Here is a 12,806-nt window from a genome sequence, read left to right as displayed (position 1 = left end):
CCATGCCCGCCCCCCCCGCCCCCGTCGTGTTTTTTTCCCCCGCTGCCCGTGTTGGGGGGGGGGGGCGCGGTTCCGCCCTCCTCCGGGCGTTCCCCCCCCCCCCCCCCCCCCCCCCCCCCCCGCCGACAATTCCTTCCCCTGACGTCGCTCTAGGGAGAAGTGTGATGCAGAAGGTGGAAACCCATCCTCAGTGAGATCAGGGCCAGGGGGATTCTGCTGAATGATCAGGTTCCACCTGTGCTGCTTCATGGGACTCTTTGATCTTCCTAGCAGCAGGGGGCTGGGGGAGCCTGGCGTGGCCCTGGGCACCCTGGTAAAGAGCATTGTCAGATCCAGGACTATGGTCCAGTCTCTGCACCTTCTCTTCCCTCCCCTCCAGCTTGAGCGAATGTGCTCTTCCTGGGGTCTCCATGCCCCGAATCCACTTGCCCTCTCATCTCTTGGGTGGGGGCGGGGAGGAATCATGCATCAGAGGCCTAAGCTTCATTTCTTCTTTTCTCTCACTGTCACATTTTCCAGACAAGTGCTCTGCACCTGGTGCAGGCCTCTCAGCTCCAAGCTCCAAGCCGCCCTTCTTAATCCTCTGCAGCCTAGTGCAGCCCAGCCCCACCACTGCTCTGCTGGAACTGCTTTCCTGAAAGTCATCTTGTTTCCAAACACTGCTGGTTTGCTGCCTTGGTCCTTCCGCCTGGGGAGTGTACCCTGTGTGCACGCAGCCTGCTCTGCAGTCTGCTTTGCTGTGATTTCTAGGGTGTCCTGCTCTCCTTGTTTGGTTCTTCTCCATTGTTCTTTCTCTTTGGACCCCCCCACCCATAGCGGGATGTTTTTTGGGGTGCTGTGTTTAGCTTCCCAGAAGCTTTCTTCAGCAGCCCTATGGGGCAGCCCCCCCCCGGCTTGTAGCACCAGTCCTGGCCCCGCTCTGATGCTCCAGTGACCCCCAAACTTGGTGCATCCGAGTCTGGCCTCCTCCTCCCAGGAAGCTGCTCTCACTTGCTACTTGGGAGTGGGGTTCCCTTCTCCGTTATACTCCCTTCTCCCTGAAGTATGTCTGCCTCTCGCCGCCCCTCTGTGAACCGGCTACCACGGCAGGCCTTGAACATCTCAGGCCAGGCTCCGAGGCCCTTGAGTGGGTCCCTCTGATGCCAGCATCCAGTCCGGCCTCTGCGGTCCATCTGCTGCATCACCTGTAGACGGATGGTCCCTGACTTTTGCTTTCCCCCTGTGGCTGACCCTCCTCCCTCAGCAATCTTCAGAGGCTCCGCATTCCTCCCACACAAAGCCATTCCTCCCACACAAAGCCGATCTCTTCCTCCCAGAGTTGAAGTCTCCTGGGCCCTCACTCTCCGCAACCAATTGCCAGGTCTGCAGCTTCTTCCCTCCCTACCATGGTTAGCCCTTTTGTCCTTACCCTCCGGGACCCCCAGCTGAGTCCTGTTGCCTTGGGAAAGCTTTGTGACTCCTCTGGCTGCACTGGGGGCCCTTTTCTTGGCTTTCCCTCTTCATCACGCCCCTGGTGCAGCTCTCTGCAGCTGATCTCTGGCTCTTTGGGCCCCTGAGGCCTGTTCTCTTTCTCCTGGATCCCCAGGACCCAAGCCCCTGCAAGCACTCGAGAAAGGACTTCCCAGCCCCAAACATCTGGGCATACCTCCCTGTTATCCTTCAGAGTCTGGCTGAAACCACATCTCTGGCCTAGACTCTTCCAGCCTTCCGGATCGCCATCTGTCTACACCTCGTCTGAGTTATGGATGGATTCATTACAGTTTGTGCCACCCAACTGAATGCTTTGTTCTCTGCCATCAGCCTCCAGTTGTATCGTGGGTGTGAGAGAGGATTTTCTGGCCCCACACCACAGCGGCTGTTTACTGAGTGGTCATTAGGAGTGGGGCAGGGTGCTGATCTTTCCCGTGTGTGTGTGTGTGTGTGTGTGTGTGTGTGTGAGAGAGAGAGAGAGAGAGATTCTCCCAGTGCCTAGAGGGGTGGGTGCTTCAATTTTGCCATCATTGTCTCTTCCTGCCCATGAGGACACCAACCCAGAGAGCCTGAGCGACTTGCCTTCGTTGCACAGCTTGTGGGTGGGCAGGGCAGAGGCTGGAACTCGAGTGGGCCTGACTTCCAAGACTTTTCCAGTGCTAGGATTTGCCATTTGGGGAAGTGTGTGCTTCCGTCCAAGGAGTCTTCTTTGTCCTCTTGGCACCTTGCCCAGGTGCGTGGGCTGTGCCTGTGGCGTGGTCAGCTGGTTGCTTTGGGACTCCAGGAAAAGACTTTGTAACAGAACAGATGGTTAATGGCTGGGCAAATGACTCAGGAAGGCTGTGACATCTGCCCTGAGGCCCTAGAAACAGGACGGTTGTGTGTGTGTCTTAAGTAAAAGTTGTGGTACAGAGAACCCTGCAGGGCCCTCTGGTAGCTGGGGTCATATCTGTCCCCTAAGGCACTTTTACCTTTTTTTTTTGGTCAATAAAATCAACTCCCCCCCCCCCACCCCTCAAACTGTACCGCCTTCAACAGAAGAAGTTTCCTGGTCCTTCCTTCCCTCTGCAGGTCACTGTCATATGAAAATGAGTTCCAGCTATGAAGTACGGTTGCCATGGCAACCACTAGCGTGAAGCCCTGAGTCTCTTGCTCCTAGGTCTCTATACTGTAAGCTCTGAGGGGCTTTTTTCCATCTCTGTCGCCTAAAAACACTAAATACTACACTTCGCTCTCTTCTTTTGCATAAACATTAAAAAATGTCATGTTTCTTGGGCAGTGGTTGCTGGGTGCTGTCGCTGGACTGCTGGCATGTGCCGTTAATAATGACTCTAGAAAGGTGCCCCCGATTTAGGCCATATTTTGAGTGAAGGCCATCGCACCGTGTCCTCAATGACTGGAGAGGCAGAGGGGGGGTAGTGGTTTGGTGCGGTGACGGCTTTTTGGTGCCACTCTGCTCCCCTGGGAGGTGGCTGAGATTGCCTTCAGTCGCTACCCCCTTTTGTGTTAGAGCCTTGCTAGGCTCTCTTGGGGAGTGGGCCTCCCAAAACAGGGTGCATCACAGGGGCTGAGAGAGGGTGCCTTTGGCAGTGGTCGGAGCTCCTGACATTGACCAAGATGCTGTTCCCTTATTTCATCCTCATCCAGGTGAAGGGCAAAGTATTTTTATTATCCCCATTTTATTTTGTTTTTATTATTTATTTATTTATTTTTAAAAGACTTTATTTATTTATTTGACAGAGATCACAAGTAGGCAGAGAGAGAGGGGGAAGCAGGCTCCCTGCAGCAGGGAGCCTGATGTGGGGCTCGATCCCAGGACCCTGGGATCATGACCTGAGCTGAAGGCAGATGCTTAACCATCTGAGCCACCCAGGCGCCCCATCCCCATTTTATAGGTAAGGAAATTGATGTGTCAAGAAGTGAAGCGCTTGCCGGAGGACACACAGCAGTGGTCCTAGAAGGTGTGGCCCCTGTGGCCAGTGCCCTTTACTTGGTGTAGCCCGTGGAAGGACAGTGTTTAAAGACCGAAAGGGTGAATTGACAAGGTAGGCTACGTTGGCTTTCTCAAGACTGAGGCTTAAAGTGGTGATTTTCCACTTTTTATTTATTTATTTATTTATTTTTTCAGTTTACCTCTATTTTTTAATTTTTTTAAAAGATTTTATTTATTTATTTGACAGACAGAGATCTCAAGTAGGCAGAGAGGCAGGCAGAGAGAGAGGGGGAAGCAGGCTTCCCGATGAGCAGAGAGCCCGATGCGGGACTCGATCCGAGGACCCTGGGACCATGACCTGAGCCGAAGGCAGAGGCTTTAACCCACTGGGCCACCCAGGCGCCCCAGTTTACCATTTTTTTAAAAAAGATTTTATTTTTTCATCTGAGAGAGAGAGAGAGAGAGAGAAAACGAGCACAAGTAGGGGAGAGGGCCTGAGTGGGGAACCTGACATGGGGCTTGATCCTAGGACCTGAGGATCACTACCTGAGTAGAAGGCAGACGCCCAACCATCTGAGCCACCCAGGTGCCCTTTCAGTTTGCCAATTTTTTTTTTTTAAGATTTTATTTATTTATTTGACAGACAGAGATCACAAGTAGGCAGAGAGGCAGGCAGAGAGAGAGAGGGAGAAGCAGGCTCCCTGCTGAGCAGAGAGCCTGATGTGGGGCTGGATCCCAGGACCCTGAGATCATGACCGGAGCCGAAGGCAGAGGCTTTAACCCACTGAGCCACCCAGGTGCCCTAGTTTGCCAGTTCTTATGTCTTAAGGGCAAAAGGCTGTGGTGAAAAGGCATGTATTCAAATGTTTGTAACAGCGCTGTTTGTAATCGCCAAAACACTGGAAATCACTCAACTGCAGTAGGATGGACAAATAAATTGGGGAGAATACACAGCTAGAACACTCGAGTACAGCGGGGATGACCCATTGACAGGCACACGGAACACAGATGTATCACACAAACCGTATGATTGAGTCTCTTTAGCTGTTCCACCACCTATGAATGTTCAGACTGTAGTTACTCGTGACTCCAAACTGCCATGAAGACTGTTCCAGAACTTTCCACCTGTGCACACATGCCGGGGTTTCCTTAGGGCAGATCCTGAGAAACAGAATCCTTAGGTCATAGGGCAGATGCATTTTTTATTTTAACGAATTGATGTCCATGTGACATTCTAAGCCTCAGATCCCACAGCTTTGTCAATCTGGTCCCTGTGAAATTTCCTCTGGTCAGTTTTGGCCCCACAGAGGTTGGTCTCTCTGGCATACTCTGTGTCCTGGCTTTGTCCCATGGCTCTTCCTTCCTACTCACACCATCACCCAACAATGAGGTGGGCTGCCCCGCTCACTTCCACCACAGGCCAATCGCCCAATCCTCCCGGCTACTCCGTGAGGGGACTCTTGGGTGGGGAGGAGACCCTTTTAAATCCAAGACACTGCATTTCTGGGAATCAGGATGTACCTCGGTGAATGAGAAGGGGATTGAGGGCAAGCAAGAGGCCACTTTATAAACCCCAGTATCAGCCCAGCTGCTCGGATGGCCAGATCTAAAGACGAAAATCGCCAATACGTTGCTGGCTTGCGCACAGCAGCGTGAGTCGGGCTGGGCTGGATAGTGACGATCACTCACCCTCCTCGCCGGGCAGACACACTGTAACTTCATAACACTGCCCACAGCCGTCACGGCATCCCCCAGCTGTTGGGCTGCCATAGTATACTAAGTGCTTTTACATAAGATGCTCACCGCGTAACTCTGGTCTTACATAAGGTGCTCTGGTATTTTTAGCAGCATCCAGCTCCATATGAAAGGAGATGCTCTCCCATTGAATGCTGCTCCCTTTCCAGGCTGGCCTGGCTGTCAGAGGGTTGAGGATGTCTGTGCTGAGGACTGTAGCACCTGCTGGATTCTGCAATTTCTCCAGGTCCGCCTGACACCCCACAACTGACAGAAAGAGATGTACGTCTCCTTGATTGCCCCCATGCATCACAGCAGCAAGAAAAGGGCCATCATACTGACTTGGCCAATTCCCCACCAGCCATATCCGAGCTTAGCGAGTGCTCCCCAAACCCAACAGAGTGGAGGGGGACAGGAGGAAGCCAGAGCTGATCTGGCCCTGCTTCCACATCTCCAGAGATGGCCCCCCAGAACCTGGGCACCCAGCCTTGTGTCACCTCCCAACTGTCACCAGAAGTCCAAGGTTCCAGGTAGAGTGAAGTCAAAGGGGTGGCATGTCTGTATTCATGTCTTGGGTCTAAGGTCACTGCTGTCTTTATTCTGGTTTTGCTAAATCTTTTTGTTGTTGTTGTTTTGTTTGTCAGAGAGAGCAGGTGCCCAAGTAGGGGTGCAGCAGGCAGAGGGAGAAGTGGGGTCCCTGCTAAGTGAGGAAGCCCATGAGGGACTTGAACCCAGGACCCTGGGATCATGACCTGAGCCAAAGGCAGGTGCTTAACCCATTGAACAACCCAGGCGTCCTGTTGCTGAGTCTTGAAGTATGACACACATATAGAGAAGTACACTTAACAAAATTGATGAATTTTCACAATATGAACACACACGTGACCAACACCCAGATAAAGAAAACATACCGTTACCAGCCTCCTAGGAGCCTTCCTTATGCTTCCAGGAACCTATGACACTGACTTCCAACACCTTCTATGTGTTTTGCCTTTTTTGCACTTTATTTAAATGGAATCGTATGGTACCAAGTATGAGTAGCCGGGAGTGGTGGCCGATTGGCCTGTGCATGGAAGTGAGCGGGGCAGCCCATCTCGTTGTTGGGTGATGGTGTGAGTAGGAAGGAAGAGCCGTGGGACAAAGCCAGGGCACAGAGTATGCCAGGGAGAACAACCTCTGCGGGGCCAAAACCGACGAGAGGAAATTTCACAGGGACCAGGTTGATAAAGCCATGGGATCTGAGGCTTAGAAAGGAATGTCACGTGGACATCAATTTGTTAAAATAAAAAATGCATCTGCCCTATGACCTAAGGATTCTGTTTCTCAGGATCTGCCCTAAGGAAACCCCGGCATGTATGCACAGGTGGAAAGTTCTGGAACAGTCTTCATGGCAGTTTGGAGTCACGAGTAACTACAGTCTGAACATTCACAGGTGGTGGAACAGCTAAAGAAACTCAAATGTTCATACCCAGCAGTACTGTGCAGCTTTGAAAAAGAAGTAGTTAGAGGCACCTGGATATCTTAGTTAAGCATCTTCTTTTGGCTCCGGTCATGATTTCAGGGTCCTGGGATCAAGCCCCGTGCAGGCTCTCTGCTCAGCGGGGAGTCTGCTTCTTCCTCTCCTTCTGCCCCTCTCCCTGCTTGTGTGCGCTCTCATTCTCTCAAATAAATAAACCCTTTTTTTTTAAAAAAGAAAAGGAATTAGATCTTTATATAACAATATAGATGAAGGGTCCCTGGGTGGCTTAGTCAGTTAAGCATCCAACTCTTGATTTCAGCCAAGGTCATGATCTTTTAGGGTTGTGAAATCAAGCCCCAAATTAGGCTCCACACTGGGCATGGAGCCTGGTTAAGATTCTCTCTCTCTCCCTCTTCCCTGCCCCCCTAAAACAAAACAAAACTATATATATGAATATATATACATATGAGATAATATAGATGAATCTCTAAGACTATAGGGGGAAGAAAGCCAAGTTTCAAAGTGGTAAATAGGTTATGATGCTATTTGTAGAAATATATACACATAGTCCTTTATACTTTATATGAGTACGCGTACATCAGCGCACATCTATATGTAAGAGCATATCAAATGGTCTAGAAAAATATGTTCCAAACTAATAATAAAAGATATTATCTCCAGGGAAGGGAGAAGGGGACCAGATTTGTGTGTGGGGGGGGTGGGGATGATCAAAAGGAAATGTATCCTTCTCTGATATTTAAAATTTTTTAAATTATATTTAAATTGATAAGTATATACCTCAAATAATTCACTCATTTTAAGTATACAATCTATTTAAATCCATAAAAGGAAAAGTACTTATATAATTAGAGGTTAATACTAGTCTAACCCCCTTTGTGATAGGAGACTTTCCTCAGTGCATCTCTGAGCACCGATGGACTGTGACATGCTCACTGTTTAGTGCTTGGCTTTTTTTTTTTTTTTTTAAGATTTTATTAATTTATTTGAGAGAGAGAGAGAGAGAAAGCATGAGAAGGGGGAGGGTCAGAGGGAGAAGCAGACTCCTGCCCAGTGGGACTCAATCCTGGGACTCCAGGATCATGACCTGAGCCGAAGGCAGTTGCTTAACCCACTGAGCCACCCAGTGCCCCTAGTGCTTGGCTTTTAAGGGCAGCTGGCATAGGTGGAAAGTCTTCCGTTGTTTGAACTCAGGTAGCCTCTTTGTTGCTCTGCCTCTGAATCTGTCCCTTTGGAGCCATCTCAAATCAGCCTTTTCCATGGGCTGGGATTTTCACTGGTGCAAGATCCCTGTCATGCCCACCTGCTCTGGGGAGAAATTCTCCCCTCTTAAAGGGGTTCCTTGTAGAGTCTGTAGGGTCCCAGGGATCATGCATTCCAGATCCCAGACTGTGCTGGGCACCTGGCTCAAAGCCGTCCTAAAGTTGTGCAGAACAGGACCCTCTGCCCTGATGTTGCTTGACCACGACCTAACACTTTTTCAAAGTAATGGTCTTTTGAATTATAAAAATAACTCACATTCCCTGTGGAAATTTAGAAAACACACAGAAACGCAAGAAAATAAAAGCCATTGATTTTCAACCCCCAGAGATAACTGTTGTTTAACTGTTTTAAAATTGAGATCATTCTATATACTTAATTTTATTTATTTATTTATTTATTTATTTATTTATTTTTTAAAGATTTTATTTATTTATTTGATAGAGAGACAGATCACAAGTAGGCAGAGAGGCAGGCAGAGAGAGGAGGAAGCAGGCTCCCTGCTAAGCAGAGAGCCCGATGTGGGACTCGATCTCAGGACTCGGGATCATGACCTGAGCTGAAGGCAGAGGCTTTAACCCACTGAGCCACCCAGGCGCCCCTATATACTTAATTTTATAACCTGGATTTTATTTAACATGTTTGCTTATCTGTAATAATAATAATAATATATAATAATATATGCAACACACTTTTTTCTTAGTTCACGGTTTTTAAATTATTTTTATGTTTGTTTTTATTTTTTAAGGATTTATTTGAGAGAGAGCGTGTACATCCACTCACATGTGGACAAGATATACACATGTGGATGTGTACACTCACATGTGTACAAGAAGGGGGAGGGGTGGGGGGAGGGGCAGAGGGAGAGAATCTCAAGCAGATTCCCCAGTGAACACAGAGCTGACAGGGGGCTTAGTCCCACAATCCTGAGATCATGACCTGATCCAAAATCAAGAGTCGGACTGACCAAGCCACCTAGGTGCATCTATTTTTTTTTTAAGATTTTTTTTTTATTTATTTGAGAGAGAGACAGTGAAAGAGGATGAGAGAGGAGAAGCAGACTCCCTGTGGAGCTGGGAGCCCGATGCGGGACTTGATCCTGGTACTCCAGGATCATGACCTGAGCCGAAGGCAGATGCTTAACCAAGTGAGCCACCCAGGTGCCCCGGTGCATCTATTTTTTAATTTTTTTTTAATATTATATTTAGGGGCACCTGGGTGGCTCAATCATTAAGCAGCTGCCTTCGGCTCAGGTCATGGTCCCAGGGTCCTGGATCGAGCCCAGCATCAGGCTCCCTGCTCAGCAGGAAGCCTGCTTCTCCCTCTCCCACTGCCTCTGCTTGTGTTCCCTCTCTCACTGTGTCTCTCTCTCTCTGTCAAATAAATAAATACAATCTTAATAAATAAAGATTATATTTATTTGAGAGAGATTGAGAGAGACAGAGAGGGACAATAAGCACGAGCAGGAGATAGGGACAGAGAGAGAGGGCAAAACAGGCGCCCCACTGAGCATGGAGCCCGATGAGGGACTCAATCCCAGGACTGTGGAATCATGACCTGAGCCAAAGGCAGATGCAAACTTACTGAGCCACCCAGGCACCAAGCCCCGGGATCTTTTTTTTTTTTTTTTAAATGTTTCTTTTCTTTCTTTCTTTTTTTTTTAAAGATTTTGTTTATTTATTTGACAGACAGAGATCACAAGTAGGCAGAGAGGCAGGCAGAGAGAGAGGGGGGAAGCAGGCTCCCTGCAGAGCAGACAGCCTGATGTGGGGCTCAATCCCAGGACCCTGGGATCATGACCGGAGATGAAGGCAGAGGCTTTAACCCACCGAGCCACCCAGGTGCCCCTTAAACATTTATTTTCAATTGGATATGTTGGAATATAAGAAGTTACTGACTTAAAAAAATTATTGTGAAATGTATGTATACAAGAACATATAAAGCATACATGTACAGTTTAAAGGAGAATAATGAAACTGATGTCTGCCTACCTAGCTTAAGAAATAGAGCACCACTAGCCCTTTAGAATTGCTTTTTCTACCTCTCCTTAAATGGGTCTCCCTCTTTCCCACCCCCAGGGGACGCACTAACCTGGATTTTGTTATAATTATTAACCTTCTATCCTTCATAGCTTCACCATACGGGTTTATATCCTTCAACGATATGTTGTCGGATTTTTGTATGCTTTTGAGGTATTGGCAGTGGACTTGGGCCGGATCCATGTTTAAACCGATACATGTGTATATGTGTTGTTGACATTCACCTGTTGTTGCATGTGGCTAGTACCCAGTTTATTTCTCCCTGCCACTTGTTGATGGGCATTTGGGTTGTTTCTGCTTTTCTCTACTATCACCAACATCCTCTCCATGTTTAAATTTCTCTAGGATGTTTACTTGGGAGTAGAATTACAAGGCCGTAGGCCCGTGTGCTCCTTCACCTCCTGTCCTTTCGAAGCCACGTGTGCTCCCCGAAGCCCTGGCCCAGAGCATTGGTTGCTTGGTGTCTTCACCAATCCTTGGTATCATCCACTTTCTTCGTTTTCGTCGATCTGGTGAGTAGGAACTGCTATCTTACTGTGGTTTAAATTGGCGTTTCAAGGGGCACCTGGCTGGCTCGGTTGGTGGAGCGTGTGACTTTTGATCTTGGGGTTGTGAGTTCGAGCCCCACATTGGGTATAGAGATTATTTAAAAAAATAAAATAAAATCTTAGGGCGCCTGGGTGGCTCACTTGGTTAAGCATCTGACTCTTGATTTCAGCTTAGGTCATGATCTCAGGGTCCTGAGATTGAGCCCCCAGTCGAGCTCCATCCTGGGCCTAGAGTCTGCTTGAGATTCTCTCCCCCTCCCCCTCTGCCCCTAACCACTCCCTGCACTCATGCTTTCTGTCTCTCTCTAAAAAAAAAAAAAAAAAAATAATAATAATAATAATAATATCTTTTTAAAAATTGGCATTTTGATAATTATGGCTAACACTGAATATATTTATGAGCGATTTGTGCTTCCTCATCTATGCACCTGTACTTTTCTTTATCTATTTTTGTCTTCCCCACTTTTTGTCTCTTCCCTCCCCCTCCTCCAGGTGGTGCCCTATTAGATTAGTACTGATTCAAAAAAAAACAAAAATATATTGGATTCATAAGTGATCCTCCCACATTCACATTCTGGTACTAATTCTTTGTTTATTATGTGTAATAAACACTTCTCCCAGCTTATGGCTAGCTTTTTCACTATCTTAATTGCATCTTTTCTTTTTCTTTTTGAAGATTTTATTTATTTATTTATTTGTCAGAGAGAAAGAAGAGCACAAGCAGGGGGAGAAGCAGGCTCCTCACTGAGCAGAGAGCCTGATGTGGGGCTCAATACCAGGACCCTGGGATCATGACCTGAGCTGAGGGCAGAGGCTTAACCCACTGAGCCACCCAGGCATCCCCTATCTTTTCTTTTTTTGATATATTTTATTTTTTATTTATCTTTAATTTTTGTATCTCTTTTGAGAGGGAGGGAGGGGGACTCCCTCAGAATCAACCACTGTTTGGATTTGTTTCCACCATGGACCAATTTTGCCTGTGCTAGGACTTCTTATGAATGGAATCATACAGTATGTACTCTTGTGTCAAAGGCTTCTTTTTGTTTTAAAGATTTTATTTCCTTGGCACAGAGAGAGACACAGCGAAACAAGTAGGGGACACAAGGAACACAGGGAACACAAGTAGGCGGAGCAGGAGAGGGAGGATCAGGCTTCCCACCGAGCAGGGAGCCCGATGTGGGGCTCGATCCCAGAACCCTGGGATCATGACCTGAGCCTAAGGCAGACGCTCAACGACTGAGCCACACAGGCGCCTCTTGTCAAAGGCTTCTTCCTCTCTCACTTGACATAGTGTCTTGATACTTGTCGTTGGTGTGTGCTTCCTTTTGATTGCTGTCATGCTCCATTGTATGGATATGTACCATTTAGTTACCCACTAGCCTATGGAGAGACCCCTGGGCTGCTTTGAGTTTTTGGCTGTTGTAAACAGAACAGCCCTGAGTTCCTTGTTGACACATGTTTTCAGGTGCCTTATGTATATTATTTCTCTTACATGTTTTACTTCTGTAGGGAGTAGTAGAATTGCTGGGTCATAGGTTAGGCCTAACTTTTTTTTTTTTTTTTAATAGCATAAGATCCGTTCAGAAAACTAGTCACATCCTAAGTATACTGTTTGAGTCATTTTTTAAAGTGTACGCTGTCATGTAGCCATCACCCAGGTCAAGGGGTGGGATCTGGGCCCACACTGGGCGGGTCAGCTGGGCTGCCATTCTGGGATCTGACACTTGTGCTGAGTCAAGCAATCAAGGAAACTAGTGGAGTCACTGTCTTTGCAGCGTTGCTGAAGAGACTTTGCGGCCCGGCCTCTTGCCGCTACTAAAGTTCCTGTTTTTTTTTTTTTTCCACATCAGCACCTTCAGCCTTGCCATCAGTTCTGAGCTAGGAGGTATCCCTCTGGTGAATTCCTTTGTGCTCACGTCAGCCTGCCCTGGCTTCTGTTGCTTGCAGCCAAACTGCTAGCCCCCATATTTTAGCGGATTGCACCCCTTCTCTTGCTAGAACTGTCTTAGCAGTGGAATCTGCTTTTAACCAATCCCTATATTTTTCTATGACCCCATTTGAACCCTTGGACTCCTGGGCTAACAAGGTGAGCTCTTGGACAGGTAGTCACTTTACGTCTAATTAAAAAGTTGGTGGCAAAGCTACTTCAAATGTTTGGGCTTGGCAAATCTTTGTTTTGTTTTGTTTTGTTTTCTTTCCCCTCTAACTTTAAATTTAGTTTGGAGTTTTGGAACAGTTTTCTCTCGGTCCCCAGTGGGAAGTTAATGGAGAACACTGGCTTAATTTAGAAGATGAAATGTAGGAGTGTATATGATTTTCTGAACTTCATTTTTGGAAACCAGGTT

General features: G+C 47.7%; 1 protein-coding gene across 3 annotated transcripts in view; it reads left to right on the top strand.

Moving 5' to 3' along the window:
* RPH3AL (rabphilin 3A like (without C2 domains)) overlaps positions 1–12,806 on the top strand; it is a 138,234-nt gene that overhangs the window by 1,232 nt on the left and 124,196 nt on the right. For 2 of the 3 annotated variants that reach the window (XM_032849363.1, XM_032849358.1), the window contains exon 2: positions 10,259–10,425. The gene's annotated coding sequence lies outside the window, so the exon portion shown is untranslated. Of the gene's footprint in view, positions 1–5,608; positions 5,668–10,258; positions 10,426–12,806 lie in introns of those variants that run through there. The other variant, XM_032849359.1, reaches the window with a different exon arrangement.

This window comes from Lontra canadensis, unplaced genomic scaffold (assembly GCF_010015895.1).
Source record: "Lontra canadensis isolate GAN:19392208 unplaced genomic scaffold, GSC_riverotter_1.0 scaffold225, whole genome shotgun sequence".
Taxonomy (NCBI): domain Eukaryota; kingdom Metazoa; phylum Chordata; class Mammalia; order Carnivora; family Mustelidae; genus Lontra; species Lontra canadensis.
Note: the sequence above shows the minus strand (reverse complement) of the source record. Positions and strands in the feature narration are given on the sequence as shown.